Genomic DNA, 18,693 nt, shown 5'->3' with positions numbered 1-18,693 from the left:
ATGCCAGTTAGGGTGACACTGTGGCAACACAGGAGAGGAGCAATGATGGCTTGAATCAAGAGCATCCTGGTGGGAATGTAAAAAAAAAAGAGAATAATTCAAAGAATTACTTAGAAATAGAACCAAATGAAATAGTAACCAATCAGATGTGGGAGGAGGCATGCAGAAAATTAGTATGACTCTCATATTCTGGGGTCCATTGAGTGTGTAGATGAGTGTGCTATTCACTGAGGCAGATAATTCAGAAAAAGGAAGATAATGAGGATAGTCACACTGAGTTTCAGGTGTCTATGGAACAGCCAGGTGGAGATATTCATAAACAATAAAAAATATTGGTTTGGAATACAAGTGAATTCCTGGGTATATATTCAGCAGTGCAACAGAAATTTGATAATTGCCTACAAAGCATTAATTCTTCCTTCCTCTCTTCATAACAATACTCAGATTTTATTCCACATGGCCACCCCTTTACTATCCAGTCTATGTCATTTGGAGAAAGGTGACACTATCCCAAGCTCTAGGAGTGGGACTTGACTAGCCCAAATCAATCTGACACATTTCCCAAAGGCTGCCCTACCTCCTACTTCTCTCTCTCCTTCCTTCCTTCCTTCCTTCCTTCCTTCCTTCCTTCCTTCCTTCCTTCCTTCCTTCCTTCCTTTCTCTCTCGTTTTCTCATTTTTTCTCGCAAAAATATGTATTCATTTGTTCCTTCATTTCTTCTTTTTTAAATTTTTTATTTTTTATTTTTATTTATTTTATTTTATTTTTATTATCATGAATATTCATGTGATACAAATTACCAGAAATTGCTTTTATACCCCATGTCCCCATTCAATTGTCCCCCAACCACCCTCCCCCTCCCCCTCTCCCCCTCACTCCGCTTTGCAGCCCTAGGAATGTTCTCTCCCTCTGTAAGACCACCTCACTACTGTGGTCTTTCTTTCCTTCCTTCCTTTCTCTCCTAGCTTCCACATATGAGTGAGCACATGCGGTATTTATCCCTCTGTGTTTTGCTTATTTCACTCAATGTAAGTTTCTTAAGATTTATTCATGTTGTTGCCAATGGGAGTATTTCATTCTTTTTCATGACAGAGTAGTATTCCGTGCTGTATATATACCACACTTTCTCTATCTAATCATCCATTGATGGACATTTAGGTTGGTTCCTTATCTTGGCTATTGTAAACAGAGCTGTGATGAACATGGAAGTGCAGTATCCCTTCAACATGATGATTTCCATTCCTCTGAGTATATTCCCAGAAGTGGGATTGCTGGATCATATAGAAGATCTATCTGTAGTTGTTTGAGAAATCTCCATACTATTTTCCATACTGGTTATGCCATTTCGTTTTTCTTTCCTTTCTTCTATTTATGATCTATGTGTCCTAAGTGGTGCAGGGTGTTGCTAAGCACTGTAAAGGGTCTGCTATTTTATCCTACTTTCAAATGGACATCAGCTTGCCACAGTTTCATGGATCATGAAAGATGACATGAAACTCCTGGATCAAAATCAAGGGCAGCTTATGATTCACAGCAATAGCAGCAGCCAGAGTATCACCATAGGGTGACTTACAGGGTGCCAGATGGCACTTACACACTCAGAGGGTTGCATTACAGGAGTGGAAATCTGAATTTAGGAAAAAACACGCTGTCTTTCTTCTACTCTTACTCAGCAGCAAGCAACACAGAAGACTGACTTCTGTGTCCAAATGTGTGGGGATTTCTCCCCACTAGCAAGCGAGTAAGCAGTTCTCTGCTGGACACCAGAGGTGTGTCCTCTAATTCAATTCAATTCTGACACTACCTACTTGAAGATAGTGTCAGACTGCACACAGTGAGGGCTCAGTCTGCAAGATTGCCTCCCATGTCAGATGCCATTCATAAGTCCAGGCCTCTGGAACTTCTGACCAAATAGCTATAAGTCAGGGTTCCCACTCCTCCTTCCTTGGGTTTGACTAATTTGCTTGAGAGGCTCACAGAACTCAGGGAAACACATATTTACATTTACTGATTTATATAAAGGATATTACAAAGGATACAGATGAAGAGATGCACAGGGCAAGATTATGGGGGAAAGGGCACGGAACTTCCCTGCCTTCCCTGGGCATGCCACCCTCCAGGAACCTCCACGTGTTCAGCTATCCAGAAGCTCTCTGAACCCAGAGAGGGTTATTATGGAAGCTTCAATACATAGGAATGACTGATTAAATCACTGGTGATCAACTTAACCTTCACCCCCTCTCCCCTCCCCGAAGTTTGGGTTTGGGACTGAAAGTCCTGCCATGGTCTTTCCTGTTACCAGCCCCCATCCTAAAGCTATCTCGGGGCTGCCAGCCATTACTAGAATACAAAAAGTCTCCTATCACTTTGGAGATTCTAGGAATTGTGTGTCAGGAGGTGAGGATGAAGATCAAAATATGTATTTTCACAATATTACATTAGGGAACCTGAATTTTTTATAATGGACAATAAACATGGCTGCCTGTGTTCAAGATGGAGACATTTTATCTTCTCACCCTACAAGAAAATGTGCCCTTTTATCCAGAAGGAGACACTATGTTTATGTTCCAAGGCTGTTCTCTATTAAAATTATATCTTCAGACATAGGGAAGTTAGTACTTTACAAGACATGAAAGAATATGGGAGACTCACAGAGAATATTCTCCCAACAGAAATCCTTAGCATTTAAATGATATCACTCAGGTTGGGTATATAGCGTATCTGCTAAGTTGGGGAACTAAAACCCAGGAGCCAGGAGCATTTTATAGGTGGTCAGAGGAAGGGGAGCCTGTTGGGAAAACTGAGAAGGGGCAGCCAGAGAGGAAGGAGGAAAACTGGAAACAAGAAGAAATTTTCATGAGGAAGGATAGATTATCAGTGTTAAACACTACAGAGAGGCCAAAGAAGGTGTTTCAGTTGGTTTCAGCAACTAGAAAATGAGTTCAGCACATGAGGGTGGAGTCTGGATTGCAGTGAGTTGAATAAAGAGGAAGCAGAGAGAAGAGGTAGATGCTGCTTTCAAGCAGGTTGGCCATTGAGCCGCAGACCTTCTACTAGGCACTGGAGGAAAAATGAGAGAGAGTAGAGGTTAGTTTCCTTTTCAAGCGTGTCAGTGTCCTTTTCCTTCCTTGGTGGAAACAAACAAACAAACAAACAAACAAACAAACAAACAAACAAACAAACAAACAAACAAACAAACAAACAAACAAACAAACAAACAAACAAACAAACAAACAAACAAACAAACAAACAAACAAACAAACAAACAAACAAACAAACAAACAAACAAACAAACAAACAAACAAACAAACAAACAAACAAACAAACAAACAAACAAACAAACAAACAAACAAACAAACAAACAAACAAACAAACAAACAAACAAACAAACAAACAAACAAACAAACAAACAAACAAACAAACAAACAAACAAACAAACAAACAAACAAACAAACAAACAAACAAACCCAAAACACAGCATGGCCCTATGCACGTATTGATGTTAAGTGTCATCTATACGGAGCCATAGCACAACCCCTAATCGAGGCCAACACGTGTTTCATACTCCCCAGCATGTGGGCGCAGAATGGCAACATGAGGCCAAATGCAGAAACCATTCTGTACCACCTGGATGCAGTACGGGCTGCGGAAGGACATGGGCTGCAGACTGAAGCTGACTTGTATTCAAATAACACATTCCATAATATACTAACTGTGGGATTCTTGGACTGAACCTAAGTTTCTCCATCTTTAAAATCGAGCTAATACCAAATAAATTTGGGGATTTTTAAGATCATGAAAAGCACCCAGCAGAAGGCCTGTGATATTAACAGGAGTTATTTTTAGTAAGTGGAATCCTTTTAAACTAATTTAAGGGCGAGAACTAAAACTTCAACAGAATTTTATATTAACTTGTGAGGCAGTAGTGATAGTTTAGGACTTGAGATTTAACTCATGTGCTGCCATTTTCTCTAGACAGTATGTGGGGAAGGAAAACATATTCTCACCAGTGGCCTCACATCCGAGTGTATTACTACCACCCACAGGCACACTTGTGAGCCCATCTCTGCAAGGCTCAGTTATCAGGTATTTTAGCTCTAGCTTTTACAATATAATTATTATTTCATGTTGTAAACTCATTAGACAAGCTGTGTATTCTTTGTTCACCTTAGATAAATTATCCTTCTTTCAGAGAAGACATTTGTGGCTATATTATCAGAAGTATAAAATAATGCTTGTATGCTAGCTTCACACATTCCCAGAATTTTTTTTTTTTTTTTTTTTTTTCCCCTCTCTGAGAAGCCAGTGGGATGTCTGGGAGCCAAAATGACAGTTCAGAGATCTATGTAGGCACTGAATTCGTTTTCTACTACTTAACATATAAAAGTGATTATTTTTAAATTGAAACTAAATGGATTGTTATGGGGCATTTATGACATCTCATTTAAAGAATTGCTGCAAATCCTTTAGAGAACACTGATTTGCAACCACCAGCTTGTGTCATGAATGCAACCTTCAGTATGATACTTGCTTAGCAACTAATTAAACTAAAAAGACAAATAGGAGGCTTTTACATTTTTAATTTAAAGGCTTCCAAATATAATTGTTGTGTCACTACCAAAGTAGTGTGCAGAAGTCTGCATCTGAAACCTCTTAATATCATTGTCGTAATTAATTATGCAAATAGAAAGGTCTGTACTGGGAGTAGGAGATAATATTACTTGTTGCTTTTCCTAAACATAAATGTGGTACTGGCTGTCTTTGTGATTAAATAATATTTTGGTGTGATTTTTCTCTAAGATGAATAAATTTTCAATTGACTTATGTCAGCAATTTTGTCCAAATGTAAGTTAGACTTTTGAAAGTTCAACTTTTAACAATCTTGCTGGCTATAATTTAAAATCCCTTTTTATTTCTGACATAATTTTTGAGGATGGTAGAACTGGAATCTGGGTAGTCTTGAATGGTACTGAGTTATTTGTGTGTGTCTTCCTACTCAGTGAATGCAACATTTCTTTCTGGCTACTATTTCATTCGAGGAAGCATGGTTTAGATATCAGCAGAGATGATATGTTCAAAACCCGGCTGCTTCTTCAGAGTATATGTGACCGTTAGCTAGTCCCTTAGACTTTCCCTCCCTACCTAGAAGTGCTATGGATAATACACAGAAAAGCAAGGAATGTCAGAGCAGAAAGGAAGCAAGATAAACAATCTAACTCCTTCATTTTACAGTCAAGTAAACTGGCATCTAGAGGTAGTGAATGGCCCTTGCCCACACTTAGAGCAGAAATAAGACTTACGCACGTCTTTGGGCTCTGAGTCCAGCACAAATGTCACTATACTAAAGATATGGACAGAATGTCCATTATACTGAAATTTCAGTGCAGCCCCTGCCTGAAAAAAATGGCAGAGTAATTAAATTATCTAGAATTTCTGTCATCTTCTTTACTCCAACACTAGGTTTTAGAAATGCTGAGTTTTTAATTTATTCTGCATTTTGGATGTTTGCTGTCACTTGATGTGTAAAGGGACAAAAAATGAAGTGTTTAATAAACCAATAGCCAGCGCAATTAAATCAGGATGACATCTTTATTGGGTTTTTAAAAATCCCATTAACATGATAGAAGTTTTAAATAATCTTTTAAAACTTAGTTCATTTCCTAATTACCAAGGCTGTTTTTGACACAAATGAAATATCCTCAAAGCTCCCCAGAACATGTACTGCAAAGTTTAAGGCTGATCAAGACTTGATGAGGTATCATGCCCCAGATTCCAGGACAACTCTTTTCCAATGACTGAGGTTGATATAATGTTCCTACGAAACCTGAACACGTTTACATTTATAGTATTCATGATGTCTGTACTATTTTGGAATACTTTATTTTAACACAGTGAATGGGCAACAGCAAGTTAAATATTAAACGATATTTAAATGAGAACATAAATATAACTATGCATTATTCAGCACCAAGATAAGCTGATATTCAGATCAGTGAGAAGGTCACTGCCCCTTGGTGATAGTCCTCTCAAACTCAAGCAGTATCAGTTCTTTGTAATGAAGTCAGCTCTTTGAAGAAGCAATTTGCATCCTGGATAGGGAAAAGGAACACATCATCTGTTTTCAGCATAAGAACGTTCTGCTGGTTTGATCTCCTCCAAGCACAATGTGATGATTAAACATGCTGCCTCCACATATGCATATTCAGAGTTGCCTTTTTCTGGGAATTCCCCTCACCAAGGAGACCACAAAGGTATCTCCCACTTGGCTCCCAAATCACAATCCCTGTACTATGCTAGTGGAAATAGGTCAGGAGTGTGCTTCATCTTACCTGACCTTTCACATTCTGCTGTGCCCTCACTTGATTGGGAGTAGGAGCCCTAATCAAAATGAGCAGCCCGTCTGGAAGCTGGGCGTGTCGACACTGTTAAGCAGAGGCGGGAACCCAGGAGGTACAACCTTCATGGTTTGCTGTGCACACAGTTTCCAACCAGTTTCCATGCATCCCCCAGGTGTGCAAAAGTTCCTCCCAGCTCTGATTGAGTGCTGTGCATTTGTTTGCAGCTCTCTGTGCCCTACTTCATAACAACACTAGCTGGAATGATACAGGTGATTATTACCAATGTCCTTCTGATTTTTATAGTCAGATTAATTTGAAGACGTGAAATTCTCTTTCCTGTAAAGTGCTTAGATAAATGGGTTTTTAAAACATAGATTATAGGCTTCAGAGTTTTTGCATTACAGCACAGTGTCTTCAGTAAATTTGAATATTATAGCACATGAAAATATCACCCTAAAAAAATAGCTATATTTACAGAAATCCCCCAAAGAAGTTGATATTATATGACCAGTCTCACATCTTTGGAATTGTTTTTTTCTCTCTTTCTTCTTTCCTGCTGGAGCAATTATGTGAATTGCTTGTCTTCCAGAGGTAATATGAGAGGCGAATCACTTTTCCCTCTACTTCTCCCCCACAGAGATGATGAAACATTTGCCACCTGCCAATGTTATAAAGCCCAGAAACTTTGGGGAACTTTCCAGTCTGACACTACATGTAGAATCACTTCCCCTTAATTTGAATATTGATTGAAAAGATAGGACTAATAGATCAATAACAGCTTGCATTTATAAAGCATTTTTTTCCAGTTGAAAAAGGAATTAGCATCCTTTTTTCACCTTACAATAAATAACCAGGTGGAATAGGTTTACTCATTTATTTATCAATAAATATTTAGTTACAGAGCCACTGATGAAGGCGCTGGGGTACAGACAGTCAACACTGTATGGCACTTACAGTCTAGTCAGAGAGAATGACATTAATCAAATATTTACACTTAAAAAATAGCATTACCAACTGTGTTTGGAAATTTGAAAGAAAATTGCACACCATATAGTAAGAAGAATCACATATAACCCGTGGGAGAGAATATCAAGGAAGGAAGAAAACTGAAGATTCAAAGAGATTAAATGTTGGGTACAATGTCACCATGGACTCTCCTCACTGGTTTATAACCAGACTTTCCAAACATGAAGATCAAAGAGAGAATATGACATTACAATGGAGTTTCTTTCTTTATGGCAGTATTTTCAATAGGTGCAAACAGAATATCAATTAGTAAAATAATCTATAATGATGAATTTGTAGTAATGAAGTTGCATCTTTAAGCTTTTTGTAGAAACTCAGAAATATACCTTTGGTCTATCTCAAAGAGGTACTTTCATTTGGATTATGATATAAGTGGAACTCTGAAGATATTGTGAAGTAGCTTGAAGGATGGTGTCTTAATCTGTTTTTGGTGCCATAACACAATACTTGAGACTGGGTAACTTATAATAAGCCTAAGTCTATTAGCTCACAGTTCTGGAGGCTGAAAATTCTGAGACGGAGGAGCCTACATCTTACAAGGACTTACTTGCTGCATCAGGGCCAGGTGGAAGGACAAGAGAGAGCAAGAGGTGGCAATTTCACCCTTTTGTAAAGGCACCTAACCACCTCTTAAGGATCCCATCTCTTAACACTATTATAATGGCAATTAAATTTGAACATGAGTTGTGGAGGAGACAAATATTTAAACATAGCAGAGGGTGATACGATATGCTATTATATTTAGTGATAATGCCATTGTAGAAATTTTTCTGATGGGCGCTTTTTGTGTGTTTAGACCAACTGCAGAATACATATTGCAAACTACAGAATTCAGAGCCATTTTGTAGTAGGTTTGCAAGTAAAATTTGAGAATTTAAAATTGTCGCACAGTGGAAGACCCATAGCCTATACAGTTCACTGATATTGGCAGTGTGTATGTGTGTGTATGTGTTTATGTTGAAGTATTTTTGTCTGAAGCAGAAAAAGAGTCTAAACAGCACAGGTTTAGGAACCTGACAGAGTACATCTAAATCCTAATCTTAGTAATACTGGGTCTGTGAACCTGGATAAGTTTATTTATCTCTTTGGTTCCTCATCTGTAAAATAGGTATCTATCTAATGTGGTCATTGCAAGGAAGACATGATAGATGATATAACAAAACTTAGTTTACCCTTCCTCAATGATTTAAAGATTAAAGAAAGCATTTGCCCAAAGCATATTAGTTTTAAAGTTATCCATTGCGAATTTAGCATTCAAAATTTATCTAAACTACTGTTCACCAAGTCATTGGATGAACTACCCTGGGAGTAATGAGTTATACAAAACACTACCAGGTGTGGCTTGCTTCTGCTAGGCAAGATTTTGGGAACAGAGAGGTATGCAGAGATGGACATGAAGACATTTTGGGAGGGCTGGTTAAGGTAGAAGTGTGGCCTTTGATCAAGTTCTCTGCTTCACCCTCAAAAGTCCTCAGGGCATAAGAAAGCAGTTGTGACCTACCTGATCCTTTGCCTCTCTCCCTAGAAGAGAACAGGAGTCTATAGAAAGACTATCGGAGACTTTGAAGGGTATTCTTATGAAATGCCAGCTCATAAGGGTCATGTCTGATTTCATCCTATTTTCTCCTACTAGATCTCTTGTTTATCTCAAGTGAGCTCTATTTGCATTATCGGCTCTACCTCATTTTGTCTCAATTGACTTATTATGCCTTTCACTCAAATATAGGAAGTCCCCATCTCCATCAGTGTTACCTGTCTGAGAAACTGAATCTTGAGACTGTGCTCACCTTGTATTCTAATCTATTAGAATTCCATTGTCCCTTGATTTTTCCTTATTGATGATACTTAGCATGTCGGCCTTTTTAGCCACAGAGTTGAAATGAGGTAGTGAAAGGACCTTGGGTTTAGGGCCAGAATACAGTTTTGCCAGAATTTGCCTGTGGGCAAATTATCCTACCTCTTCAAGTCTTGTTTCTTTCAGTTCTAGTACGGAGATACTATCCTGTACCTTCTAAGGTTGCCTTGTGAGTGAAATAAGTTAAAGTTTGTGAAAGTGTTTGAAGCATGGCAGACACCCATGAGCATTTAATTGAATCTCAGTCTTAAGTGACTTCCCAACATACAGTCAGACTTCCCTAGTCTGACTATTCTGCTCTGTTATTCTATCATCTTATGAAAATTTGTGTTATTTCCTCTTAAAATCATCATCTTAAAGTAAACCTTATTAAATAATATTAAACGTAACATAAGAAAAATGTTTTAAAAGTCAATCCAAAAGTGGCTTTTCTGAAAATCTCCCTCCTATCCTTATAACTCCAATTGTTTTTTCCCCAATCACAATGTCTTTTTTTTTAATAACATATTTTCAAGGCCATAAATGCTCTGTGCAGAAACTATCAACTTAATTTTTACCATAACCTTTTCATAACAAATAAGTAGCTGGTAGAATTTCTTAGTTTGTAATGGCAAACACTAGCTGTCAAGATTTGCAGTGGTAGATTATTCCCATATGAAAAATGCTTATTTAAAAGGGGGACTATTCAGCAAGAATTTACACATTCACAAAAGAGTTGTCATCTTCAAAATAGCCGCATTATAAAATTCTATTCTTATTCTAAATTATATTGTTTTTAGATCTCCTCTGTATTTTTTTTCTTATAAAATTTTTCAAAGCTGCACATGGGAATCTTAATGCTTTATAGTCACATTCTACCTTTTTAAAACAAATGAATAAATAAACAAGCAGTGGAACTCTGACCAACCATTTACCACCATCCACAATTCTCCTTATGAATGAATTTGATTATTTCAAAAGATCAAATTTGGTTTCAAAAGACAAAGGTTTGCCAATATTGACAGAATCCAGAAGAGCATGGAAGAGACACCACTAAAACACATTCTGAAACTATTTTGAGCAATGTCATCATTAGTGGAATAAGTGCCTGGTTTCCAAATTGGACGACACTGCAGTGGAAAACACTCATGGGATTGTATGAATCATGGTATTTTTGTTACTTAAAAAATTAATCTCTCTATAGTTACAGCTCACATAATTAATTGATTTCCTTTTGAATTACAAAAAAAATCAATCAATCATGTAACTGATAATATTAGAGAACTAAGCTCCATAGAGTCTTAAGGAATCCATCAAGTCTTATTCTTGGATTTTGGGGGTTTTTCGGCAGTGGGCCCTTGACCTTGGTGTTACAAGGTGTTACTCTAACCAACTGAATTAATGGGCCAGTCCTATCAAGTCTTATTCTGAAGAGAGTGGTTGAGGGTAGAGATGGGAGACTGGTCTATTGGGAAGTGTTTCCAGCACTTTCCCAATCAGATTTCACCAGAGCAGTTCTACTTTTATCTGTTTTACTTATTGGGCCTCAATAAGAAAATCAGATTATGATATAGAGTTTCATGGCTGAAAATGTTTGAGAACGAATAAATTTTACTGTTTCCCCGTTAGAGAGTTCCAAGTGTTATTGAATGCCTGCGTGAGAATCTTTACAGAGACCACTTTAAATTGGTTGTTTATCCTTCACGTAGAAGAAAAACAAAAATTATTTCACTCCCCAACATACATACAACGCAAAATGATACAGATGAATCTCTCCATTGTTTTATTAACATCTCAGTGGGTTAGGATTCATCTGCTACCTGACTTCCAGTTCAATTATTGTTAACCAAGTAGAAAATGACCGCTGATTACATGCAAAGAGTAGTAATGGCTTTTATATTGGCACATAGCAGGAAATCATTTTAGAAGAGATTTACTCCCCATTGTTGATATGATATGGTGTATCTCTTAGCTGCTTTTAATATGATGGTTTTATTCTTTATTTTATTTTATTAAGTCTTCTTTGTCAAAAAATGGAGATACATTATCTTATAGCTACTGCTCATTAACAGTGAAAGCCACAGTTTCTATGGTTACCAAATGCTGACTCCATCTGACTCTGGTCTTTGCCCAATATACTTATTAAAACCTAATATAACAAATCTGTTGTTGGGCATAATGGCAGGAGTGAATTGGTATCTGCAGCATAGAGAAAGTCAGGGCTGGTTTGTTCGGTGTTGGTTTTGTTGTCCCAGAAATAGAAAGGTACTCAGTTATCACCAGAATCCATCTTCCACAAGTAGCTGTAGTTTAGTCTCCTCCTTGCTGCTCCTTACCCCCTTCCTGAATGAACGAGTCTTATTAACTCAAATATGGAAGGTATGGAGGGCAATAAGGCATTTGTATTTCTGCCCAGATGGCAGTGGTATAGACAGTATTGTGGCTTAGAGGAAAGAATAAAGAATTTGGAGGGAGAAAGATCTGGGTTAAAATCTCAACCTTCTATCTTGCAGAATTAGTTTAAGGATTAAATACCACAAAGTACAGACAAAAATTAATGTATGCTGATATTATTATTTTGTTAGGGGAAAAAATCCTAGAAAGACTCAGGAGGATGAGATAATAATGTTATATACATGAAATATTTAAGTACCTGGTGGTAATACTTGTATGCATCTACTTTTAAACTAGGTATTTTAATGTCACATTGACAAAGGCTATGCGCCCCAGTAGTTGTTTTAGTTAGTAGAAACATTTAGTTTTTCTTCTTTCAGTACTACTTTTTTCTTCTTTTTAAGTGTCTATTTTCTTTCTTCTGTGACTAGTACAGAAAGTACTTTTAGAGGAGGGAGGAAGGTATAATGGAGATCAGGACGGGCCAGAATACTTTCTAACCGTAATAATTTCACATTTTGTAGTTCCCTTTCTGCCTAAACTAACAGATTACCTAACAAAGTTGCTTATGAAAACTCAATTGATTGGCACTTCCTCCCTAATGTGACAATTTCAAAAGTTTTCTTGTTCTAACTTTACCAACCACTGTACTTTTCTCTCCAGAATTCAAACTGGTTTGAATGCACAATGTCATCTTATTGGGTTTATTTAATGCAAAGATGAATCCATTTGTAAATAAGCTGTATCTGAACCTATACCCAATATCGATCTGGTCTTATTAAAGATTAACAATATGAGAGATATTTCTAATGTATTGTGTTTATCTGACTTTCTGAAGATACAACCCAATCCTGAAACAGAACAACATTTCATCATCTTAAGCTGTTTGTTTCTTTTCCCTGTTCTGTGATGTTTCAATTTTAAGGCTCATTTTATAAGTTCTATTTGGACACTACGTTAACCCTCCGGCCACAGAGTATTGGCAAACAGTTAATTTCGTTTTTCCCATTGGCATAGCTGCTGTTCACAATAGCACTCTCTCCCTTTCTTTTGTTTAAATTGGCTGTGGTATCTCTTGCTTAAGGGATTTACCAGAATGTGACCATACCTGGGATTGAGCTAAAATCAGGATAAAGAACTGGGAAGGGAAGGCTGTAAACTGACCACTGGGTGGGTAACATCATTCTTTCAACTTTTCAGAAAAACACATGCACACCATGAGCCCTGACTTTCAGAGGTAGAAAAATGAACGGAACATATGGTAAAGTTAAAAATTAATATTAATAAATGGAAAAGCCATTTCCCCAACAGACATTTCATTTTAAGATTGTTCTCTACTGGAATGATTTATTTGACTGTCTAATCAACGTGAAACAGGCAACAGGCTGAAAATTGTAAAGAACACTCAAATTAAAGTAAGAAAGTGATGACTATTGTATCTAAGATGTATGCAGGTACAAATTTTTTTTCAAAGGATATTTACATCGTTTTCTAAAGAGAACTTTATTTCCCCCATTCTGAGTTTCAGATTAAAGAACATATAAGAAAGATGCTTAGCAATATAAGACATCATTATCATTTATTTATGCCTTTATTTAAACATTTATTAAATATAAATGACCTTTAGAAGGAAAGGGAAAATGGCCTGAGCAATAAAAAATCTAGGGAAGTTCTGTATGAATCCAAAAGAGTTTTGTAAGAGACTGTACAAATGCATTTTTAAATTTAACAATAAACACTATAACCAATTTAGACGTTTTTCTGTATCTAGAAGACATATCATGATGGTATGAATCTGAAAAGAAATGATGGGATCATTGATTTAGTAGTTGTTGAGATGTTTAATTTTAGCCTTCATTGAATTCATCAAACATACTCCTCCCTCCCCTGCTTTCCACCTGTCTTCTTTTACATCATTATAAACAAAGACTTCAAACAAGGTAGACAATTGTCCTTTCATAACATTTTTTTTTTCTTGTTTTCCTAGGGTTTTCCATTTGATAGTCTATTGACTAGTAACTGAAATTGGTTGATTGATGTGGCAATAAAAGTGCAAAAGCAAGCAGACTCTGGTCATTGCTCATTAAAGATAGTTGTACAAATGTAATACTGGTAATGAATATTGGCCACAATTCATTCATTTAACAAATGTGTTTATTTGCACCTAATATGCTAGGCTAGCAATACTTAAAGAATGACCTGGGGGCCTCTAGGAGTCCCTAAGATTTTTTCAGGGGATCTACAAGGTCAGAACTATTTTCATAATAATACTAAAACTGATTCCTTTTTTTACTCTCGTTTTCCCACAAGTATACAATGGAATTTTCCAGAGGCTACATGAGACTTAATGACATCATCTTTCTGATGGCTGATCATACTTGTATGTGTGGTTCTAGATTTTTGTGTATAAAATTTTTCTCACTTTTTATTTTGAATACAGTAAACAAACATTGACATGTATAATCTACACAAACAAAAATTCTCTGGGGTCCTCAATAATTTTAAACATGCAAACAGATTATGAAATCAAACACTTTGAGAACCTCTGTGCTAGGCAACATATTAGCTAAAAATAATACAAAATGTATAAAATGTAGATGTTTTTCAATATAGCAGCTGAGGCAGTAAGAAATACTCCTCAGTCTATCATTTCCAGCCATCTGTTTAGTGGATTCCTCACCATTTGGGGTTGACTGCTTTGTTCACAGAGCTAAATTACTTCTGCACTCAGTGCTTTAGAATCAGTGGTTCTGTATAAAACCAAGTGCCTTGTGAAGAGTTATGCTAAATCCGTATCTCTCAAGAACTGTGTACAAAAGTGTCCACATTTGCATTTATGAGAATGTGTTACTTTTAGTAGTGTAATTGGCCAGTTGGAAGTTACAAAATAAATACTCTTAGTCCTTTAGCATGCACACGAATAAAAAAACAAAAAGCCAAGAAATCAAGAAAATAAGTAGATTACCAGTTAATAATATGCACTTATCTAACGTGATTATGAAAGTTAGAAAGTGGTGACTTCAGAAGAAAAGGAATGAAAATATTGTTCTAACAGTGGGGTTATATTTTGCTATTGATAAGCATTAGCTTTTTATGCATTTTGTAAATGGGACTTAAATCTTTCATTTAAGGGCTTAGTTATATCTTGTTTTCTACAAGTGTTTATTAGGGGTCTAGTGTGCACGTGAGGCATTTTGAACACACAATTTAATGAGACATTCTCTCTATCATCAAAGAGCTCACGATTTATAAGCCAAAATGCAAAGATGCCTAGAAGCAGAGATGAGAGAGTATTTAACTCTATCTAACATCACTAAAGAAAGTTTCACAAAGAATGAGTAGTAGGTATGGGAGATGAGAATGGTATTACAGGTAGAGGGAATATCACACATGAAGACACAGACATGTTAAAATACTTGGTATGTACAGGGGACAGCAAGAAGCTATACGATCAGATTATGTGGGTAGTGGCAGGAAATAGTTTAGAAATTTAGATGGGGATTAGATTGTGAAGGAATTTGTAGGCCATTTTAAGTCACTTGAATTTTATTTAATCATTCACAGGAATTTCACACCCAAGGGTCTGCATGGGCCAGGCAAATAACGTGATAGTAAGGTATTATGTAAATTCCTCCTTTTGTTTTGTTTTGTTTTGTTTTGTTTGTTTATTTATTTATTTATTTATTTGGTGGCTGACTGTTTCAAGAATCCAAACCCGTAACCTTGGTGTTGCTAACACCAGGTTTTCCTAAGTAAGCTCACCAGCCAGCCCTTGTTTTCTAATTTTGAAACATACAGCATTCTTGCTCTTTATTATGAGTGTCATGCCATGTTGGAGTTGGTACGGGAGCTATTTGTTAGCATCTCTCCTCAGTCTCGAGTTCAGCGATTTCATGTTGGTAGCTTCAAATCTGGCATGGTGGTAGTATTTCCATCATGGAAATCGACAAACATAACACATTAGAATTTTTTCTTTTTTGTTTGTTGTTTTTGTTGTTGTTTTTGAGAGCCTGTGTACCAGCACACCACTGCTTTTTCACTTTATGAATATGCAGAGGAATATTTGTCTACCATTCTAAAACTGAACAAGCTGCCCAGTAAGTGGCAACTGACAACCCCAAACTTGGGAAGACAATGTGGACTGTGGTGAAGAAAAATATGAATGCCTGACCTGAAATAAGTTAGTTGCTACTCAGCTCCTATCTAGGTAGAATAAAGGGCCCAGACTTTTATGGACCATCTCAATTTCATACAAAAGACAGAAACCTATATATATATTGAAGTGAAATGTCCCGATTTCTTTAGTATTAGAAGCCAAGTTGTTAGCTTAAGTAATAAATATCAATAAGCTAAACTACAATCTGCCCTCGCTGTAGGCAGTGAGAAGTCATTGAAGGTTTTTAAGCAGAGTGATAACATGATGGGTTTTCATTTCAAAAAACCAAATCTAGAGGATGCATACAGGACCGATTGAAAAGAGCAGAGGCTAACAGCAGGAACCTCAGTTATGGGGATGGTGGAGACTGATTCTACAGCATCAGTGAGACCATCATGAGGGCAAAGTTCAGGATCCATCCTATGTAAACCAGTTACATTGCTGTTTCCCAGAAATAGCCTACAAATTTCATCCTGGCAAGCCCTTCCCATGGGTGTACTGGGGTTTAGCCAAGAGAGTGTGGGAGGATGAGTTTTCTCATCTACAGGAAGGATTCTCAATGCAGACACCCATATGGTGAAGGGTCAGTAGATTTATCTTTATAAAAGACGGCATCAATATTAATTCCATTGCTCACGTATCTTTGGAAATAGCAGAGCAGATACTAGCATGAAAGATGTTACCTAGATCTAGTTCATTGACATATTTGTTTTCCATTTTAAACCCGGATATTGGCAGATGACTTTATCTGTGCCACATACCCGATGGCTGTATTCCAACAGAATGAAATACTTGAAACAAAACAAAAGTGCTTTTGAGTGCTGTGCAAAGTCAATGCAAATGGGACCTTGGCAAGGACTTCCTCAGGAAGCTGCCCAAAATCCCCCTCATTTCTTCCTTCTTTACTGGTTTGGGTAAATAAAATATTTATGATTTGGTAATAAAATCTTCTAAATACTAAGCTCTTTCATATGTCCACAAGGTGTGGGAATCTTCAGAAGGGCTGAAAATACCAGGAATCAATCAAAGCCCTTAAATGGGATTGTGCCATTCTTGAGTTTCCTCCTGATATTGTTCTCAGTCTCCAAGATCAAGGACATAGGCCGTCTTTTATTTGATTTTCCCTTTGGGAAAATATGCATGCTGTGACAAGATAAAGAAATTCTCCTTATTGAAAATCATTTGATATTTTGTTTTCAAAGTTGTAATGACTGGTCACTGTTGACTACCTGGTCAATTTGATTAGCCATATTAGTTTTTTAAATTATAGAGAAAACTACAGCTACATTTGCCACTGCTAATCTTTGCCAGTGCTGTTAACTCCTGACCTGGCCCTAACTCTTTCTCAGCTGAGCACAGAAGCATCAGACCCACTGCAGACGCCTCGCACTTCTCTGAACCCCAGCCTGCCTCAGCCTTTCAGGAGTCAGGAACTTGTTTCCATGCCTCAGTTTTCTGCTGTTATAGTGGGGACATTATAGTAGCTACCACATGTTGTTGTGAGAATTAACTGAGAAAATGTATGTAAAATACTTAGCAGAGTATCCAGTATATAGACAATAATCTATAAGCTTTGATTATGTTACTACTGCCATTGCTGTTGATGTTGTTTTTACTATAGACAATAATGTTTAAAAGCAGATGTTAGCTAATTTAGTCACCACTGTCAAAGTTCTAGAGAAATTCATTCTTTGGCATGTTAGCAGCATTATCTGATAATATCTTTATCATTTGCCCCAATCCCTGTCTCATTTCCTACTATCTGTATCTCTTGGTTCTTGCAAATTCTTTATCCTCTAATCTGGTACTCTTGCTACCCCGTTAGGTTGTGCTCTTACTCTGCAACTCTTGAGGTTGGGAGCCTTTACTTATAATACCCCTTGTCTTACATTAGAACTACTTCCCATTTGATGAACAGTATGACCTGCACCTAAACATGAATCTCATTTTTGCATGTGGTTCTGACGATGTAATCTACCCACATCTCCTGATATTTTACTCGGGGTCATTCCTTGTGTTTCACCATTAAACATCATCAGTGAAGATCTGTGCAAATCTCTGACTGCTTCAGCCCTGGTGTCCCCCTGCACTCCTGCTCTACCCCTCTCTTTTTGCTAACAAGCACTTAAGTTGTCCTTTGCTTGTAAGAGCCTTTCCTTTAAGACCAGCACCAGGGTTAGATGTATTCCCACATCACTGCTACCTCTGATTTCTGCAAGATGGGAGAAAGAGTCTGGATCTTTGAGTTTGTATCACTGTTCTCTCTCAGGGAACTTGGGCTAATTCTCTAGCTTAAGGATGCTCTGTTTCCACCCCAAGTGAATGTACTTGAGTGCAAGTCTGGCTCTAACTATCCACAGTTTGAATCAGACTCCATGGATTGAAGGGCTCAGTCTTCCACAGAACTGCCCTCACTTCAGATGCCAGCCACAGTCTTGGGGACCACCTGCACTTCTGACTGGCTACAAGTTCAGGGGGTTCACATCCCCCCCAAGATTAATAATTCTAGACCTATAGAACAATGCACAGGATTCACTGAAAGCTCATATTTATGATTACAGATTTATTACACAGGACAAGGTCTGGAAAGGTCCATGGCCTCTCCCTGTGGAATCTAAACACATCACCTGGCTAGCACATCAGTGGGTTTACCAACCAGGAAGCTCCTCCAAGATCAATGTCCAGAGTTATTATTGGAGTATTATTACCTAGGCAAGATCAATTATGTCATTGGCTATGTGACTGAACTCAATCCTCAGCCCCTCTCACTTCCTTGGCGGTCAAGTTGGCCAAAGTTTTAACTCTGTAGTTACCTGGTTGGTCTTTCTAATGACCAACCCCCATCTTGAAGCTATTTAGGGGGCCCACCATGTGTCACCTCATTAATGTCACAAAGACACTACTGTTACTAAGGAAATTCCAAGAGGTTTTGAAGCTCTGTGCCA

Source organism: Galeopterus variegatus, unplaced genomic scaffold (genome assembly GCF_000696425.1).
Source record: "Galeopterus variegatus unplaced genomic scaffold, G_variegatus-3.0.2 Scaffold79, whole genome shotgun sequence".
In the NCBI taxonomy this organism is placed as follows: Eukaryota; Metazoa; Chordata; class Mammalia; order Dermoptera; family Cynocephalidae; genus Galeopterus; species Galeopterus variegatus.
This window is presented reverse-complemented; position numbering follows the sequence as displayed.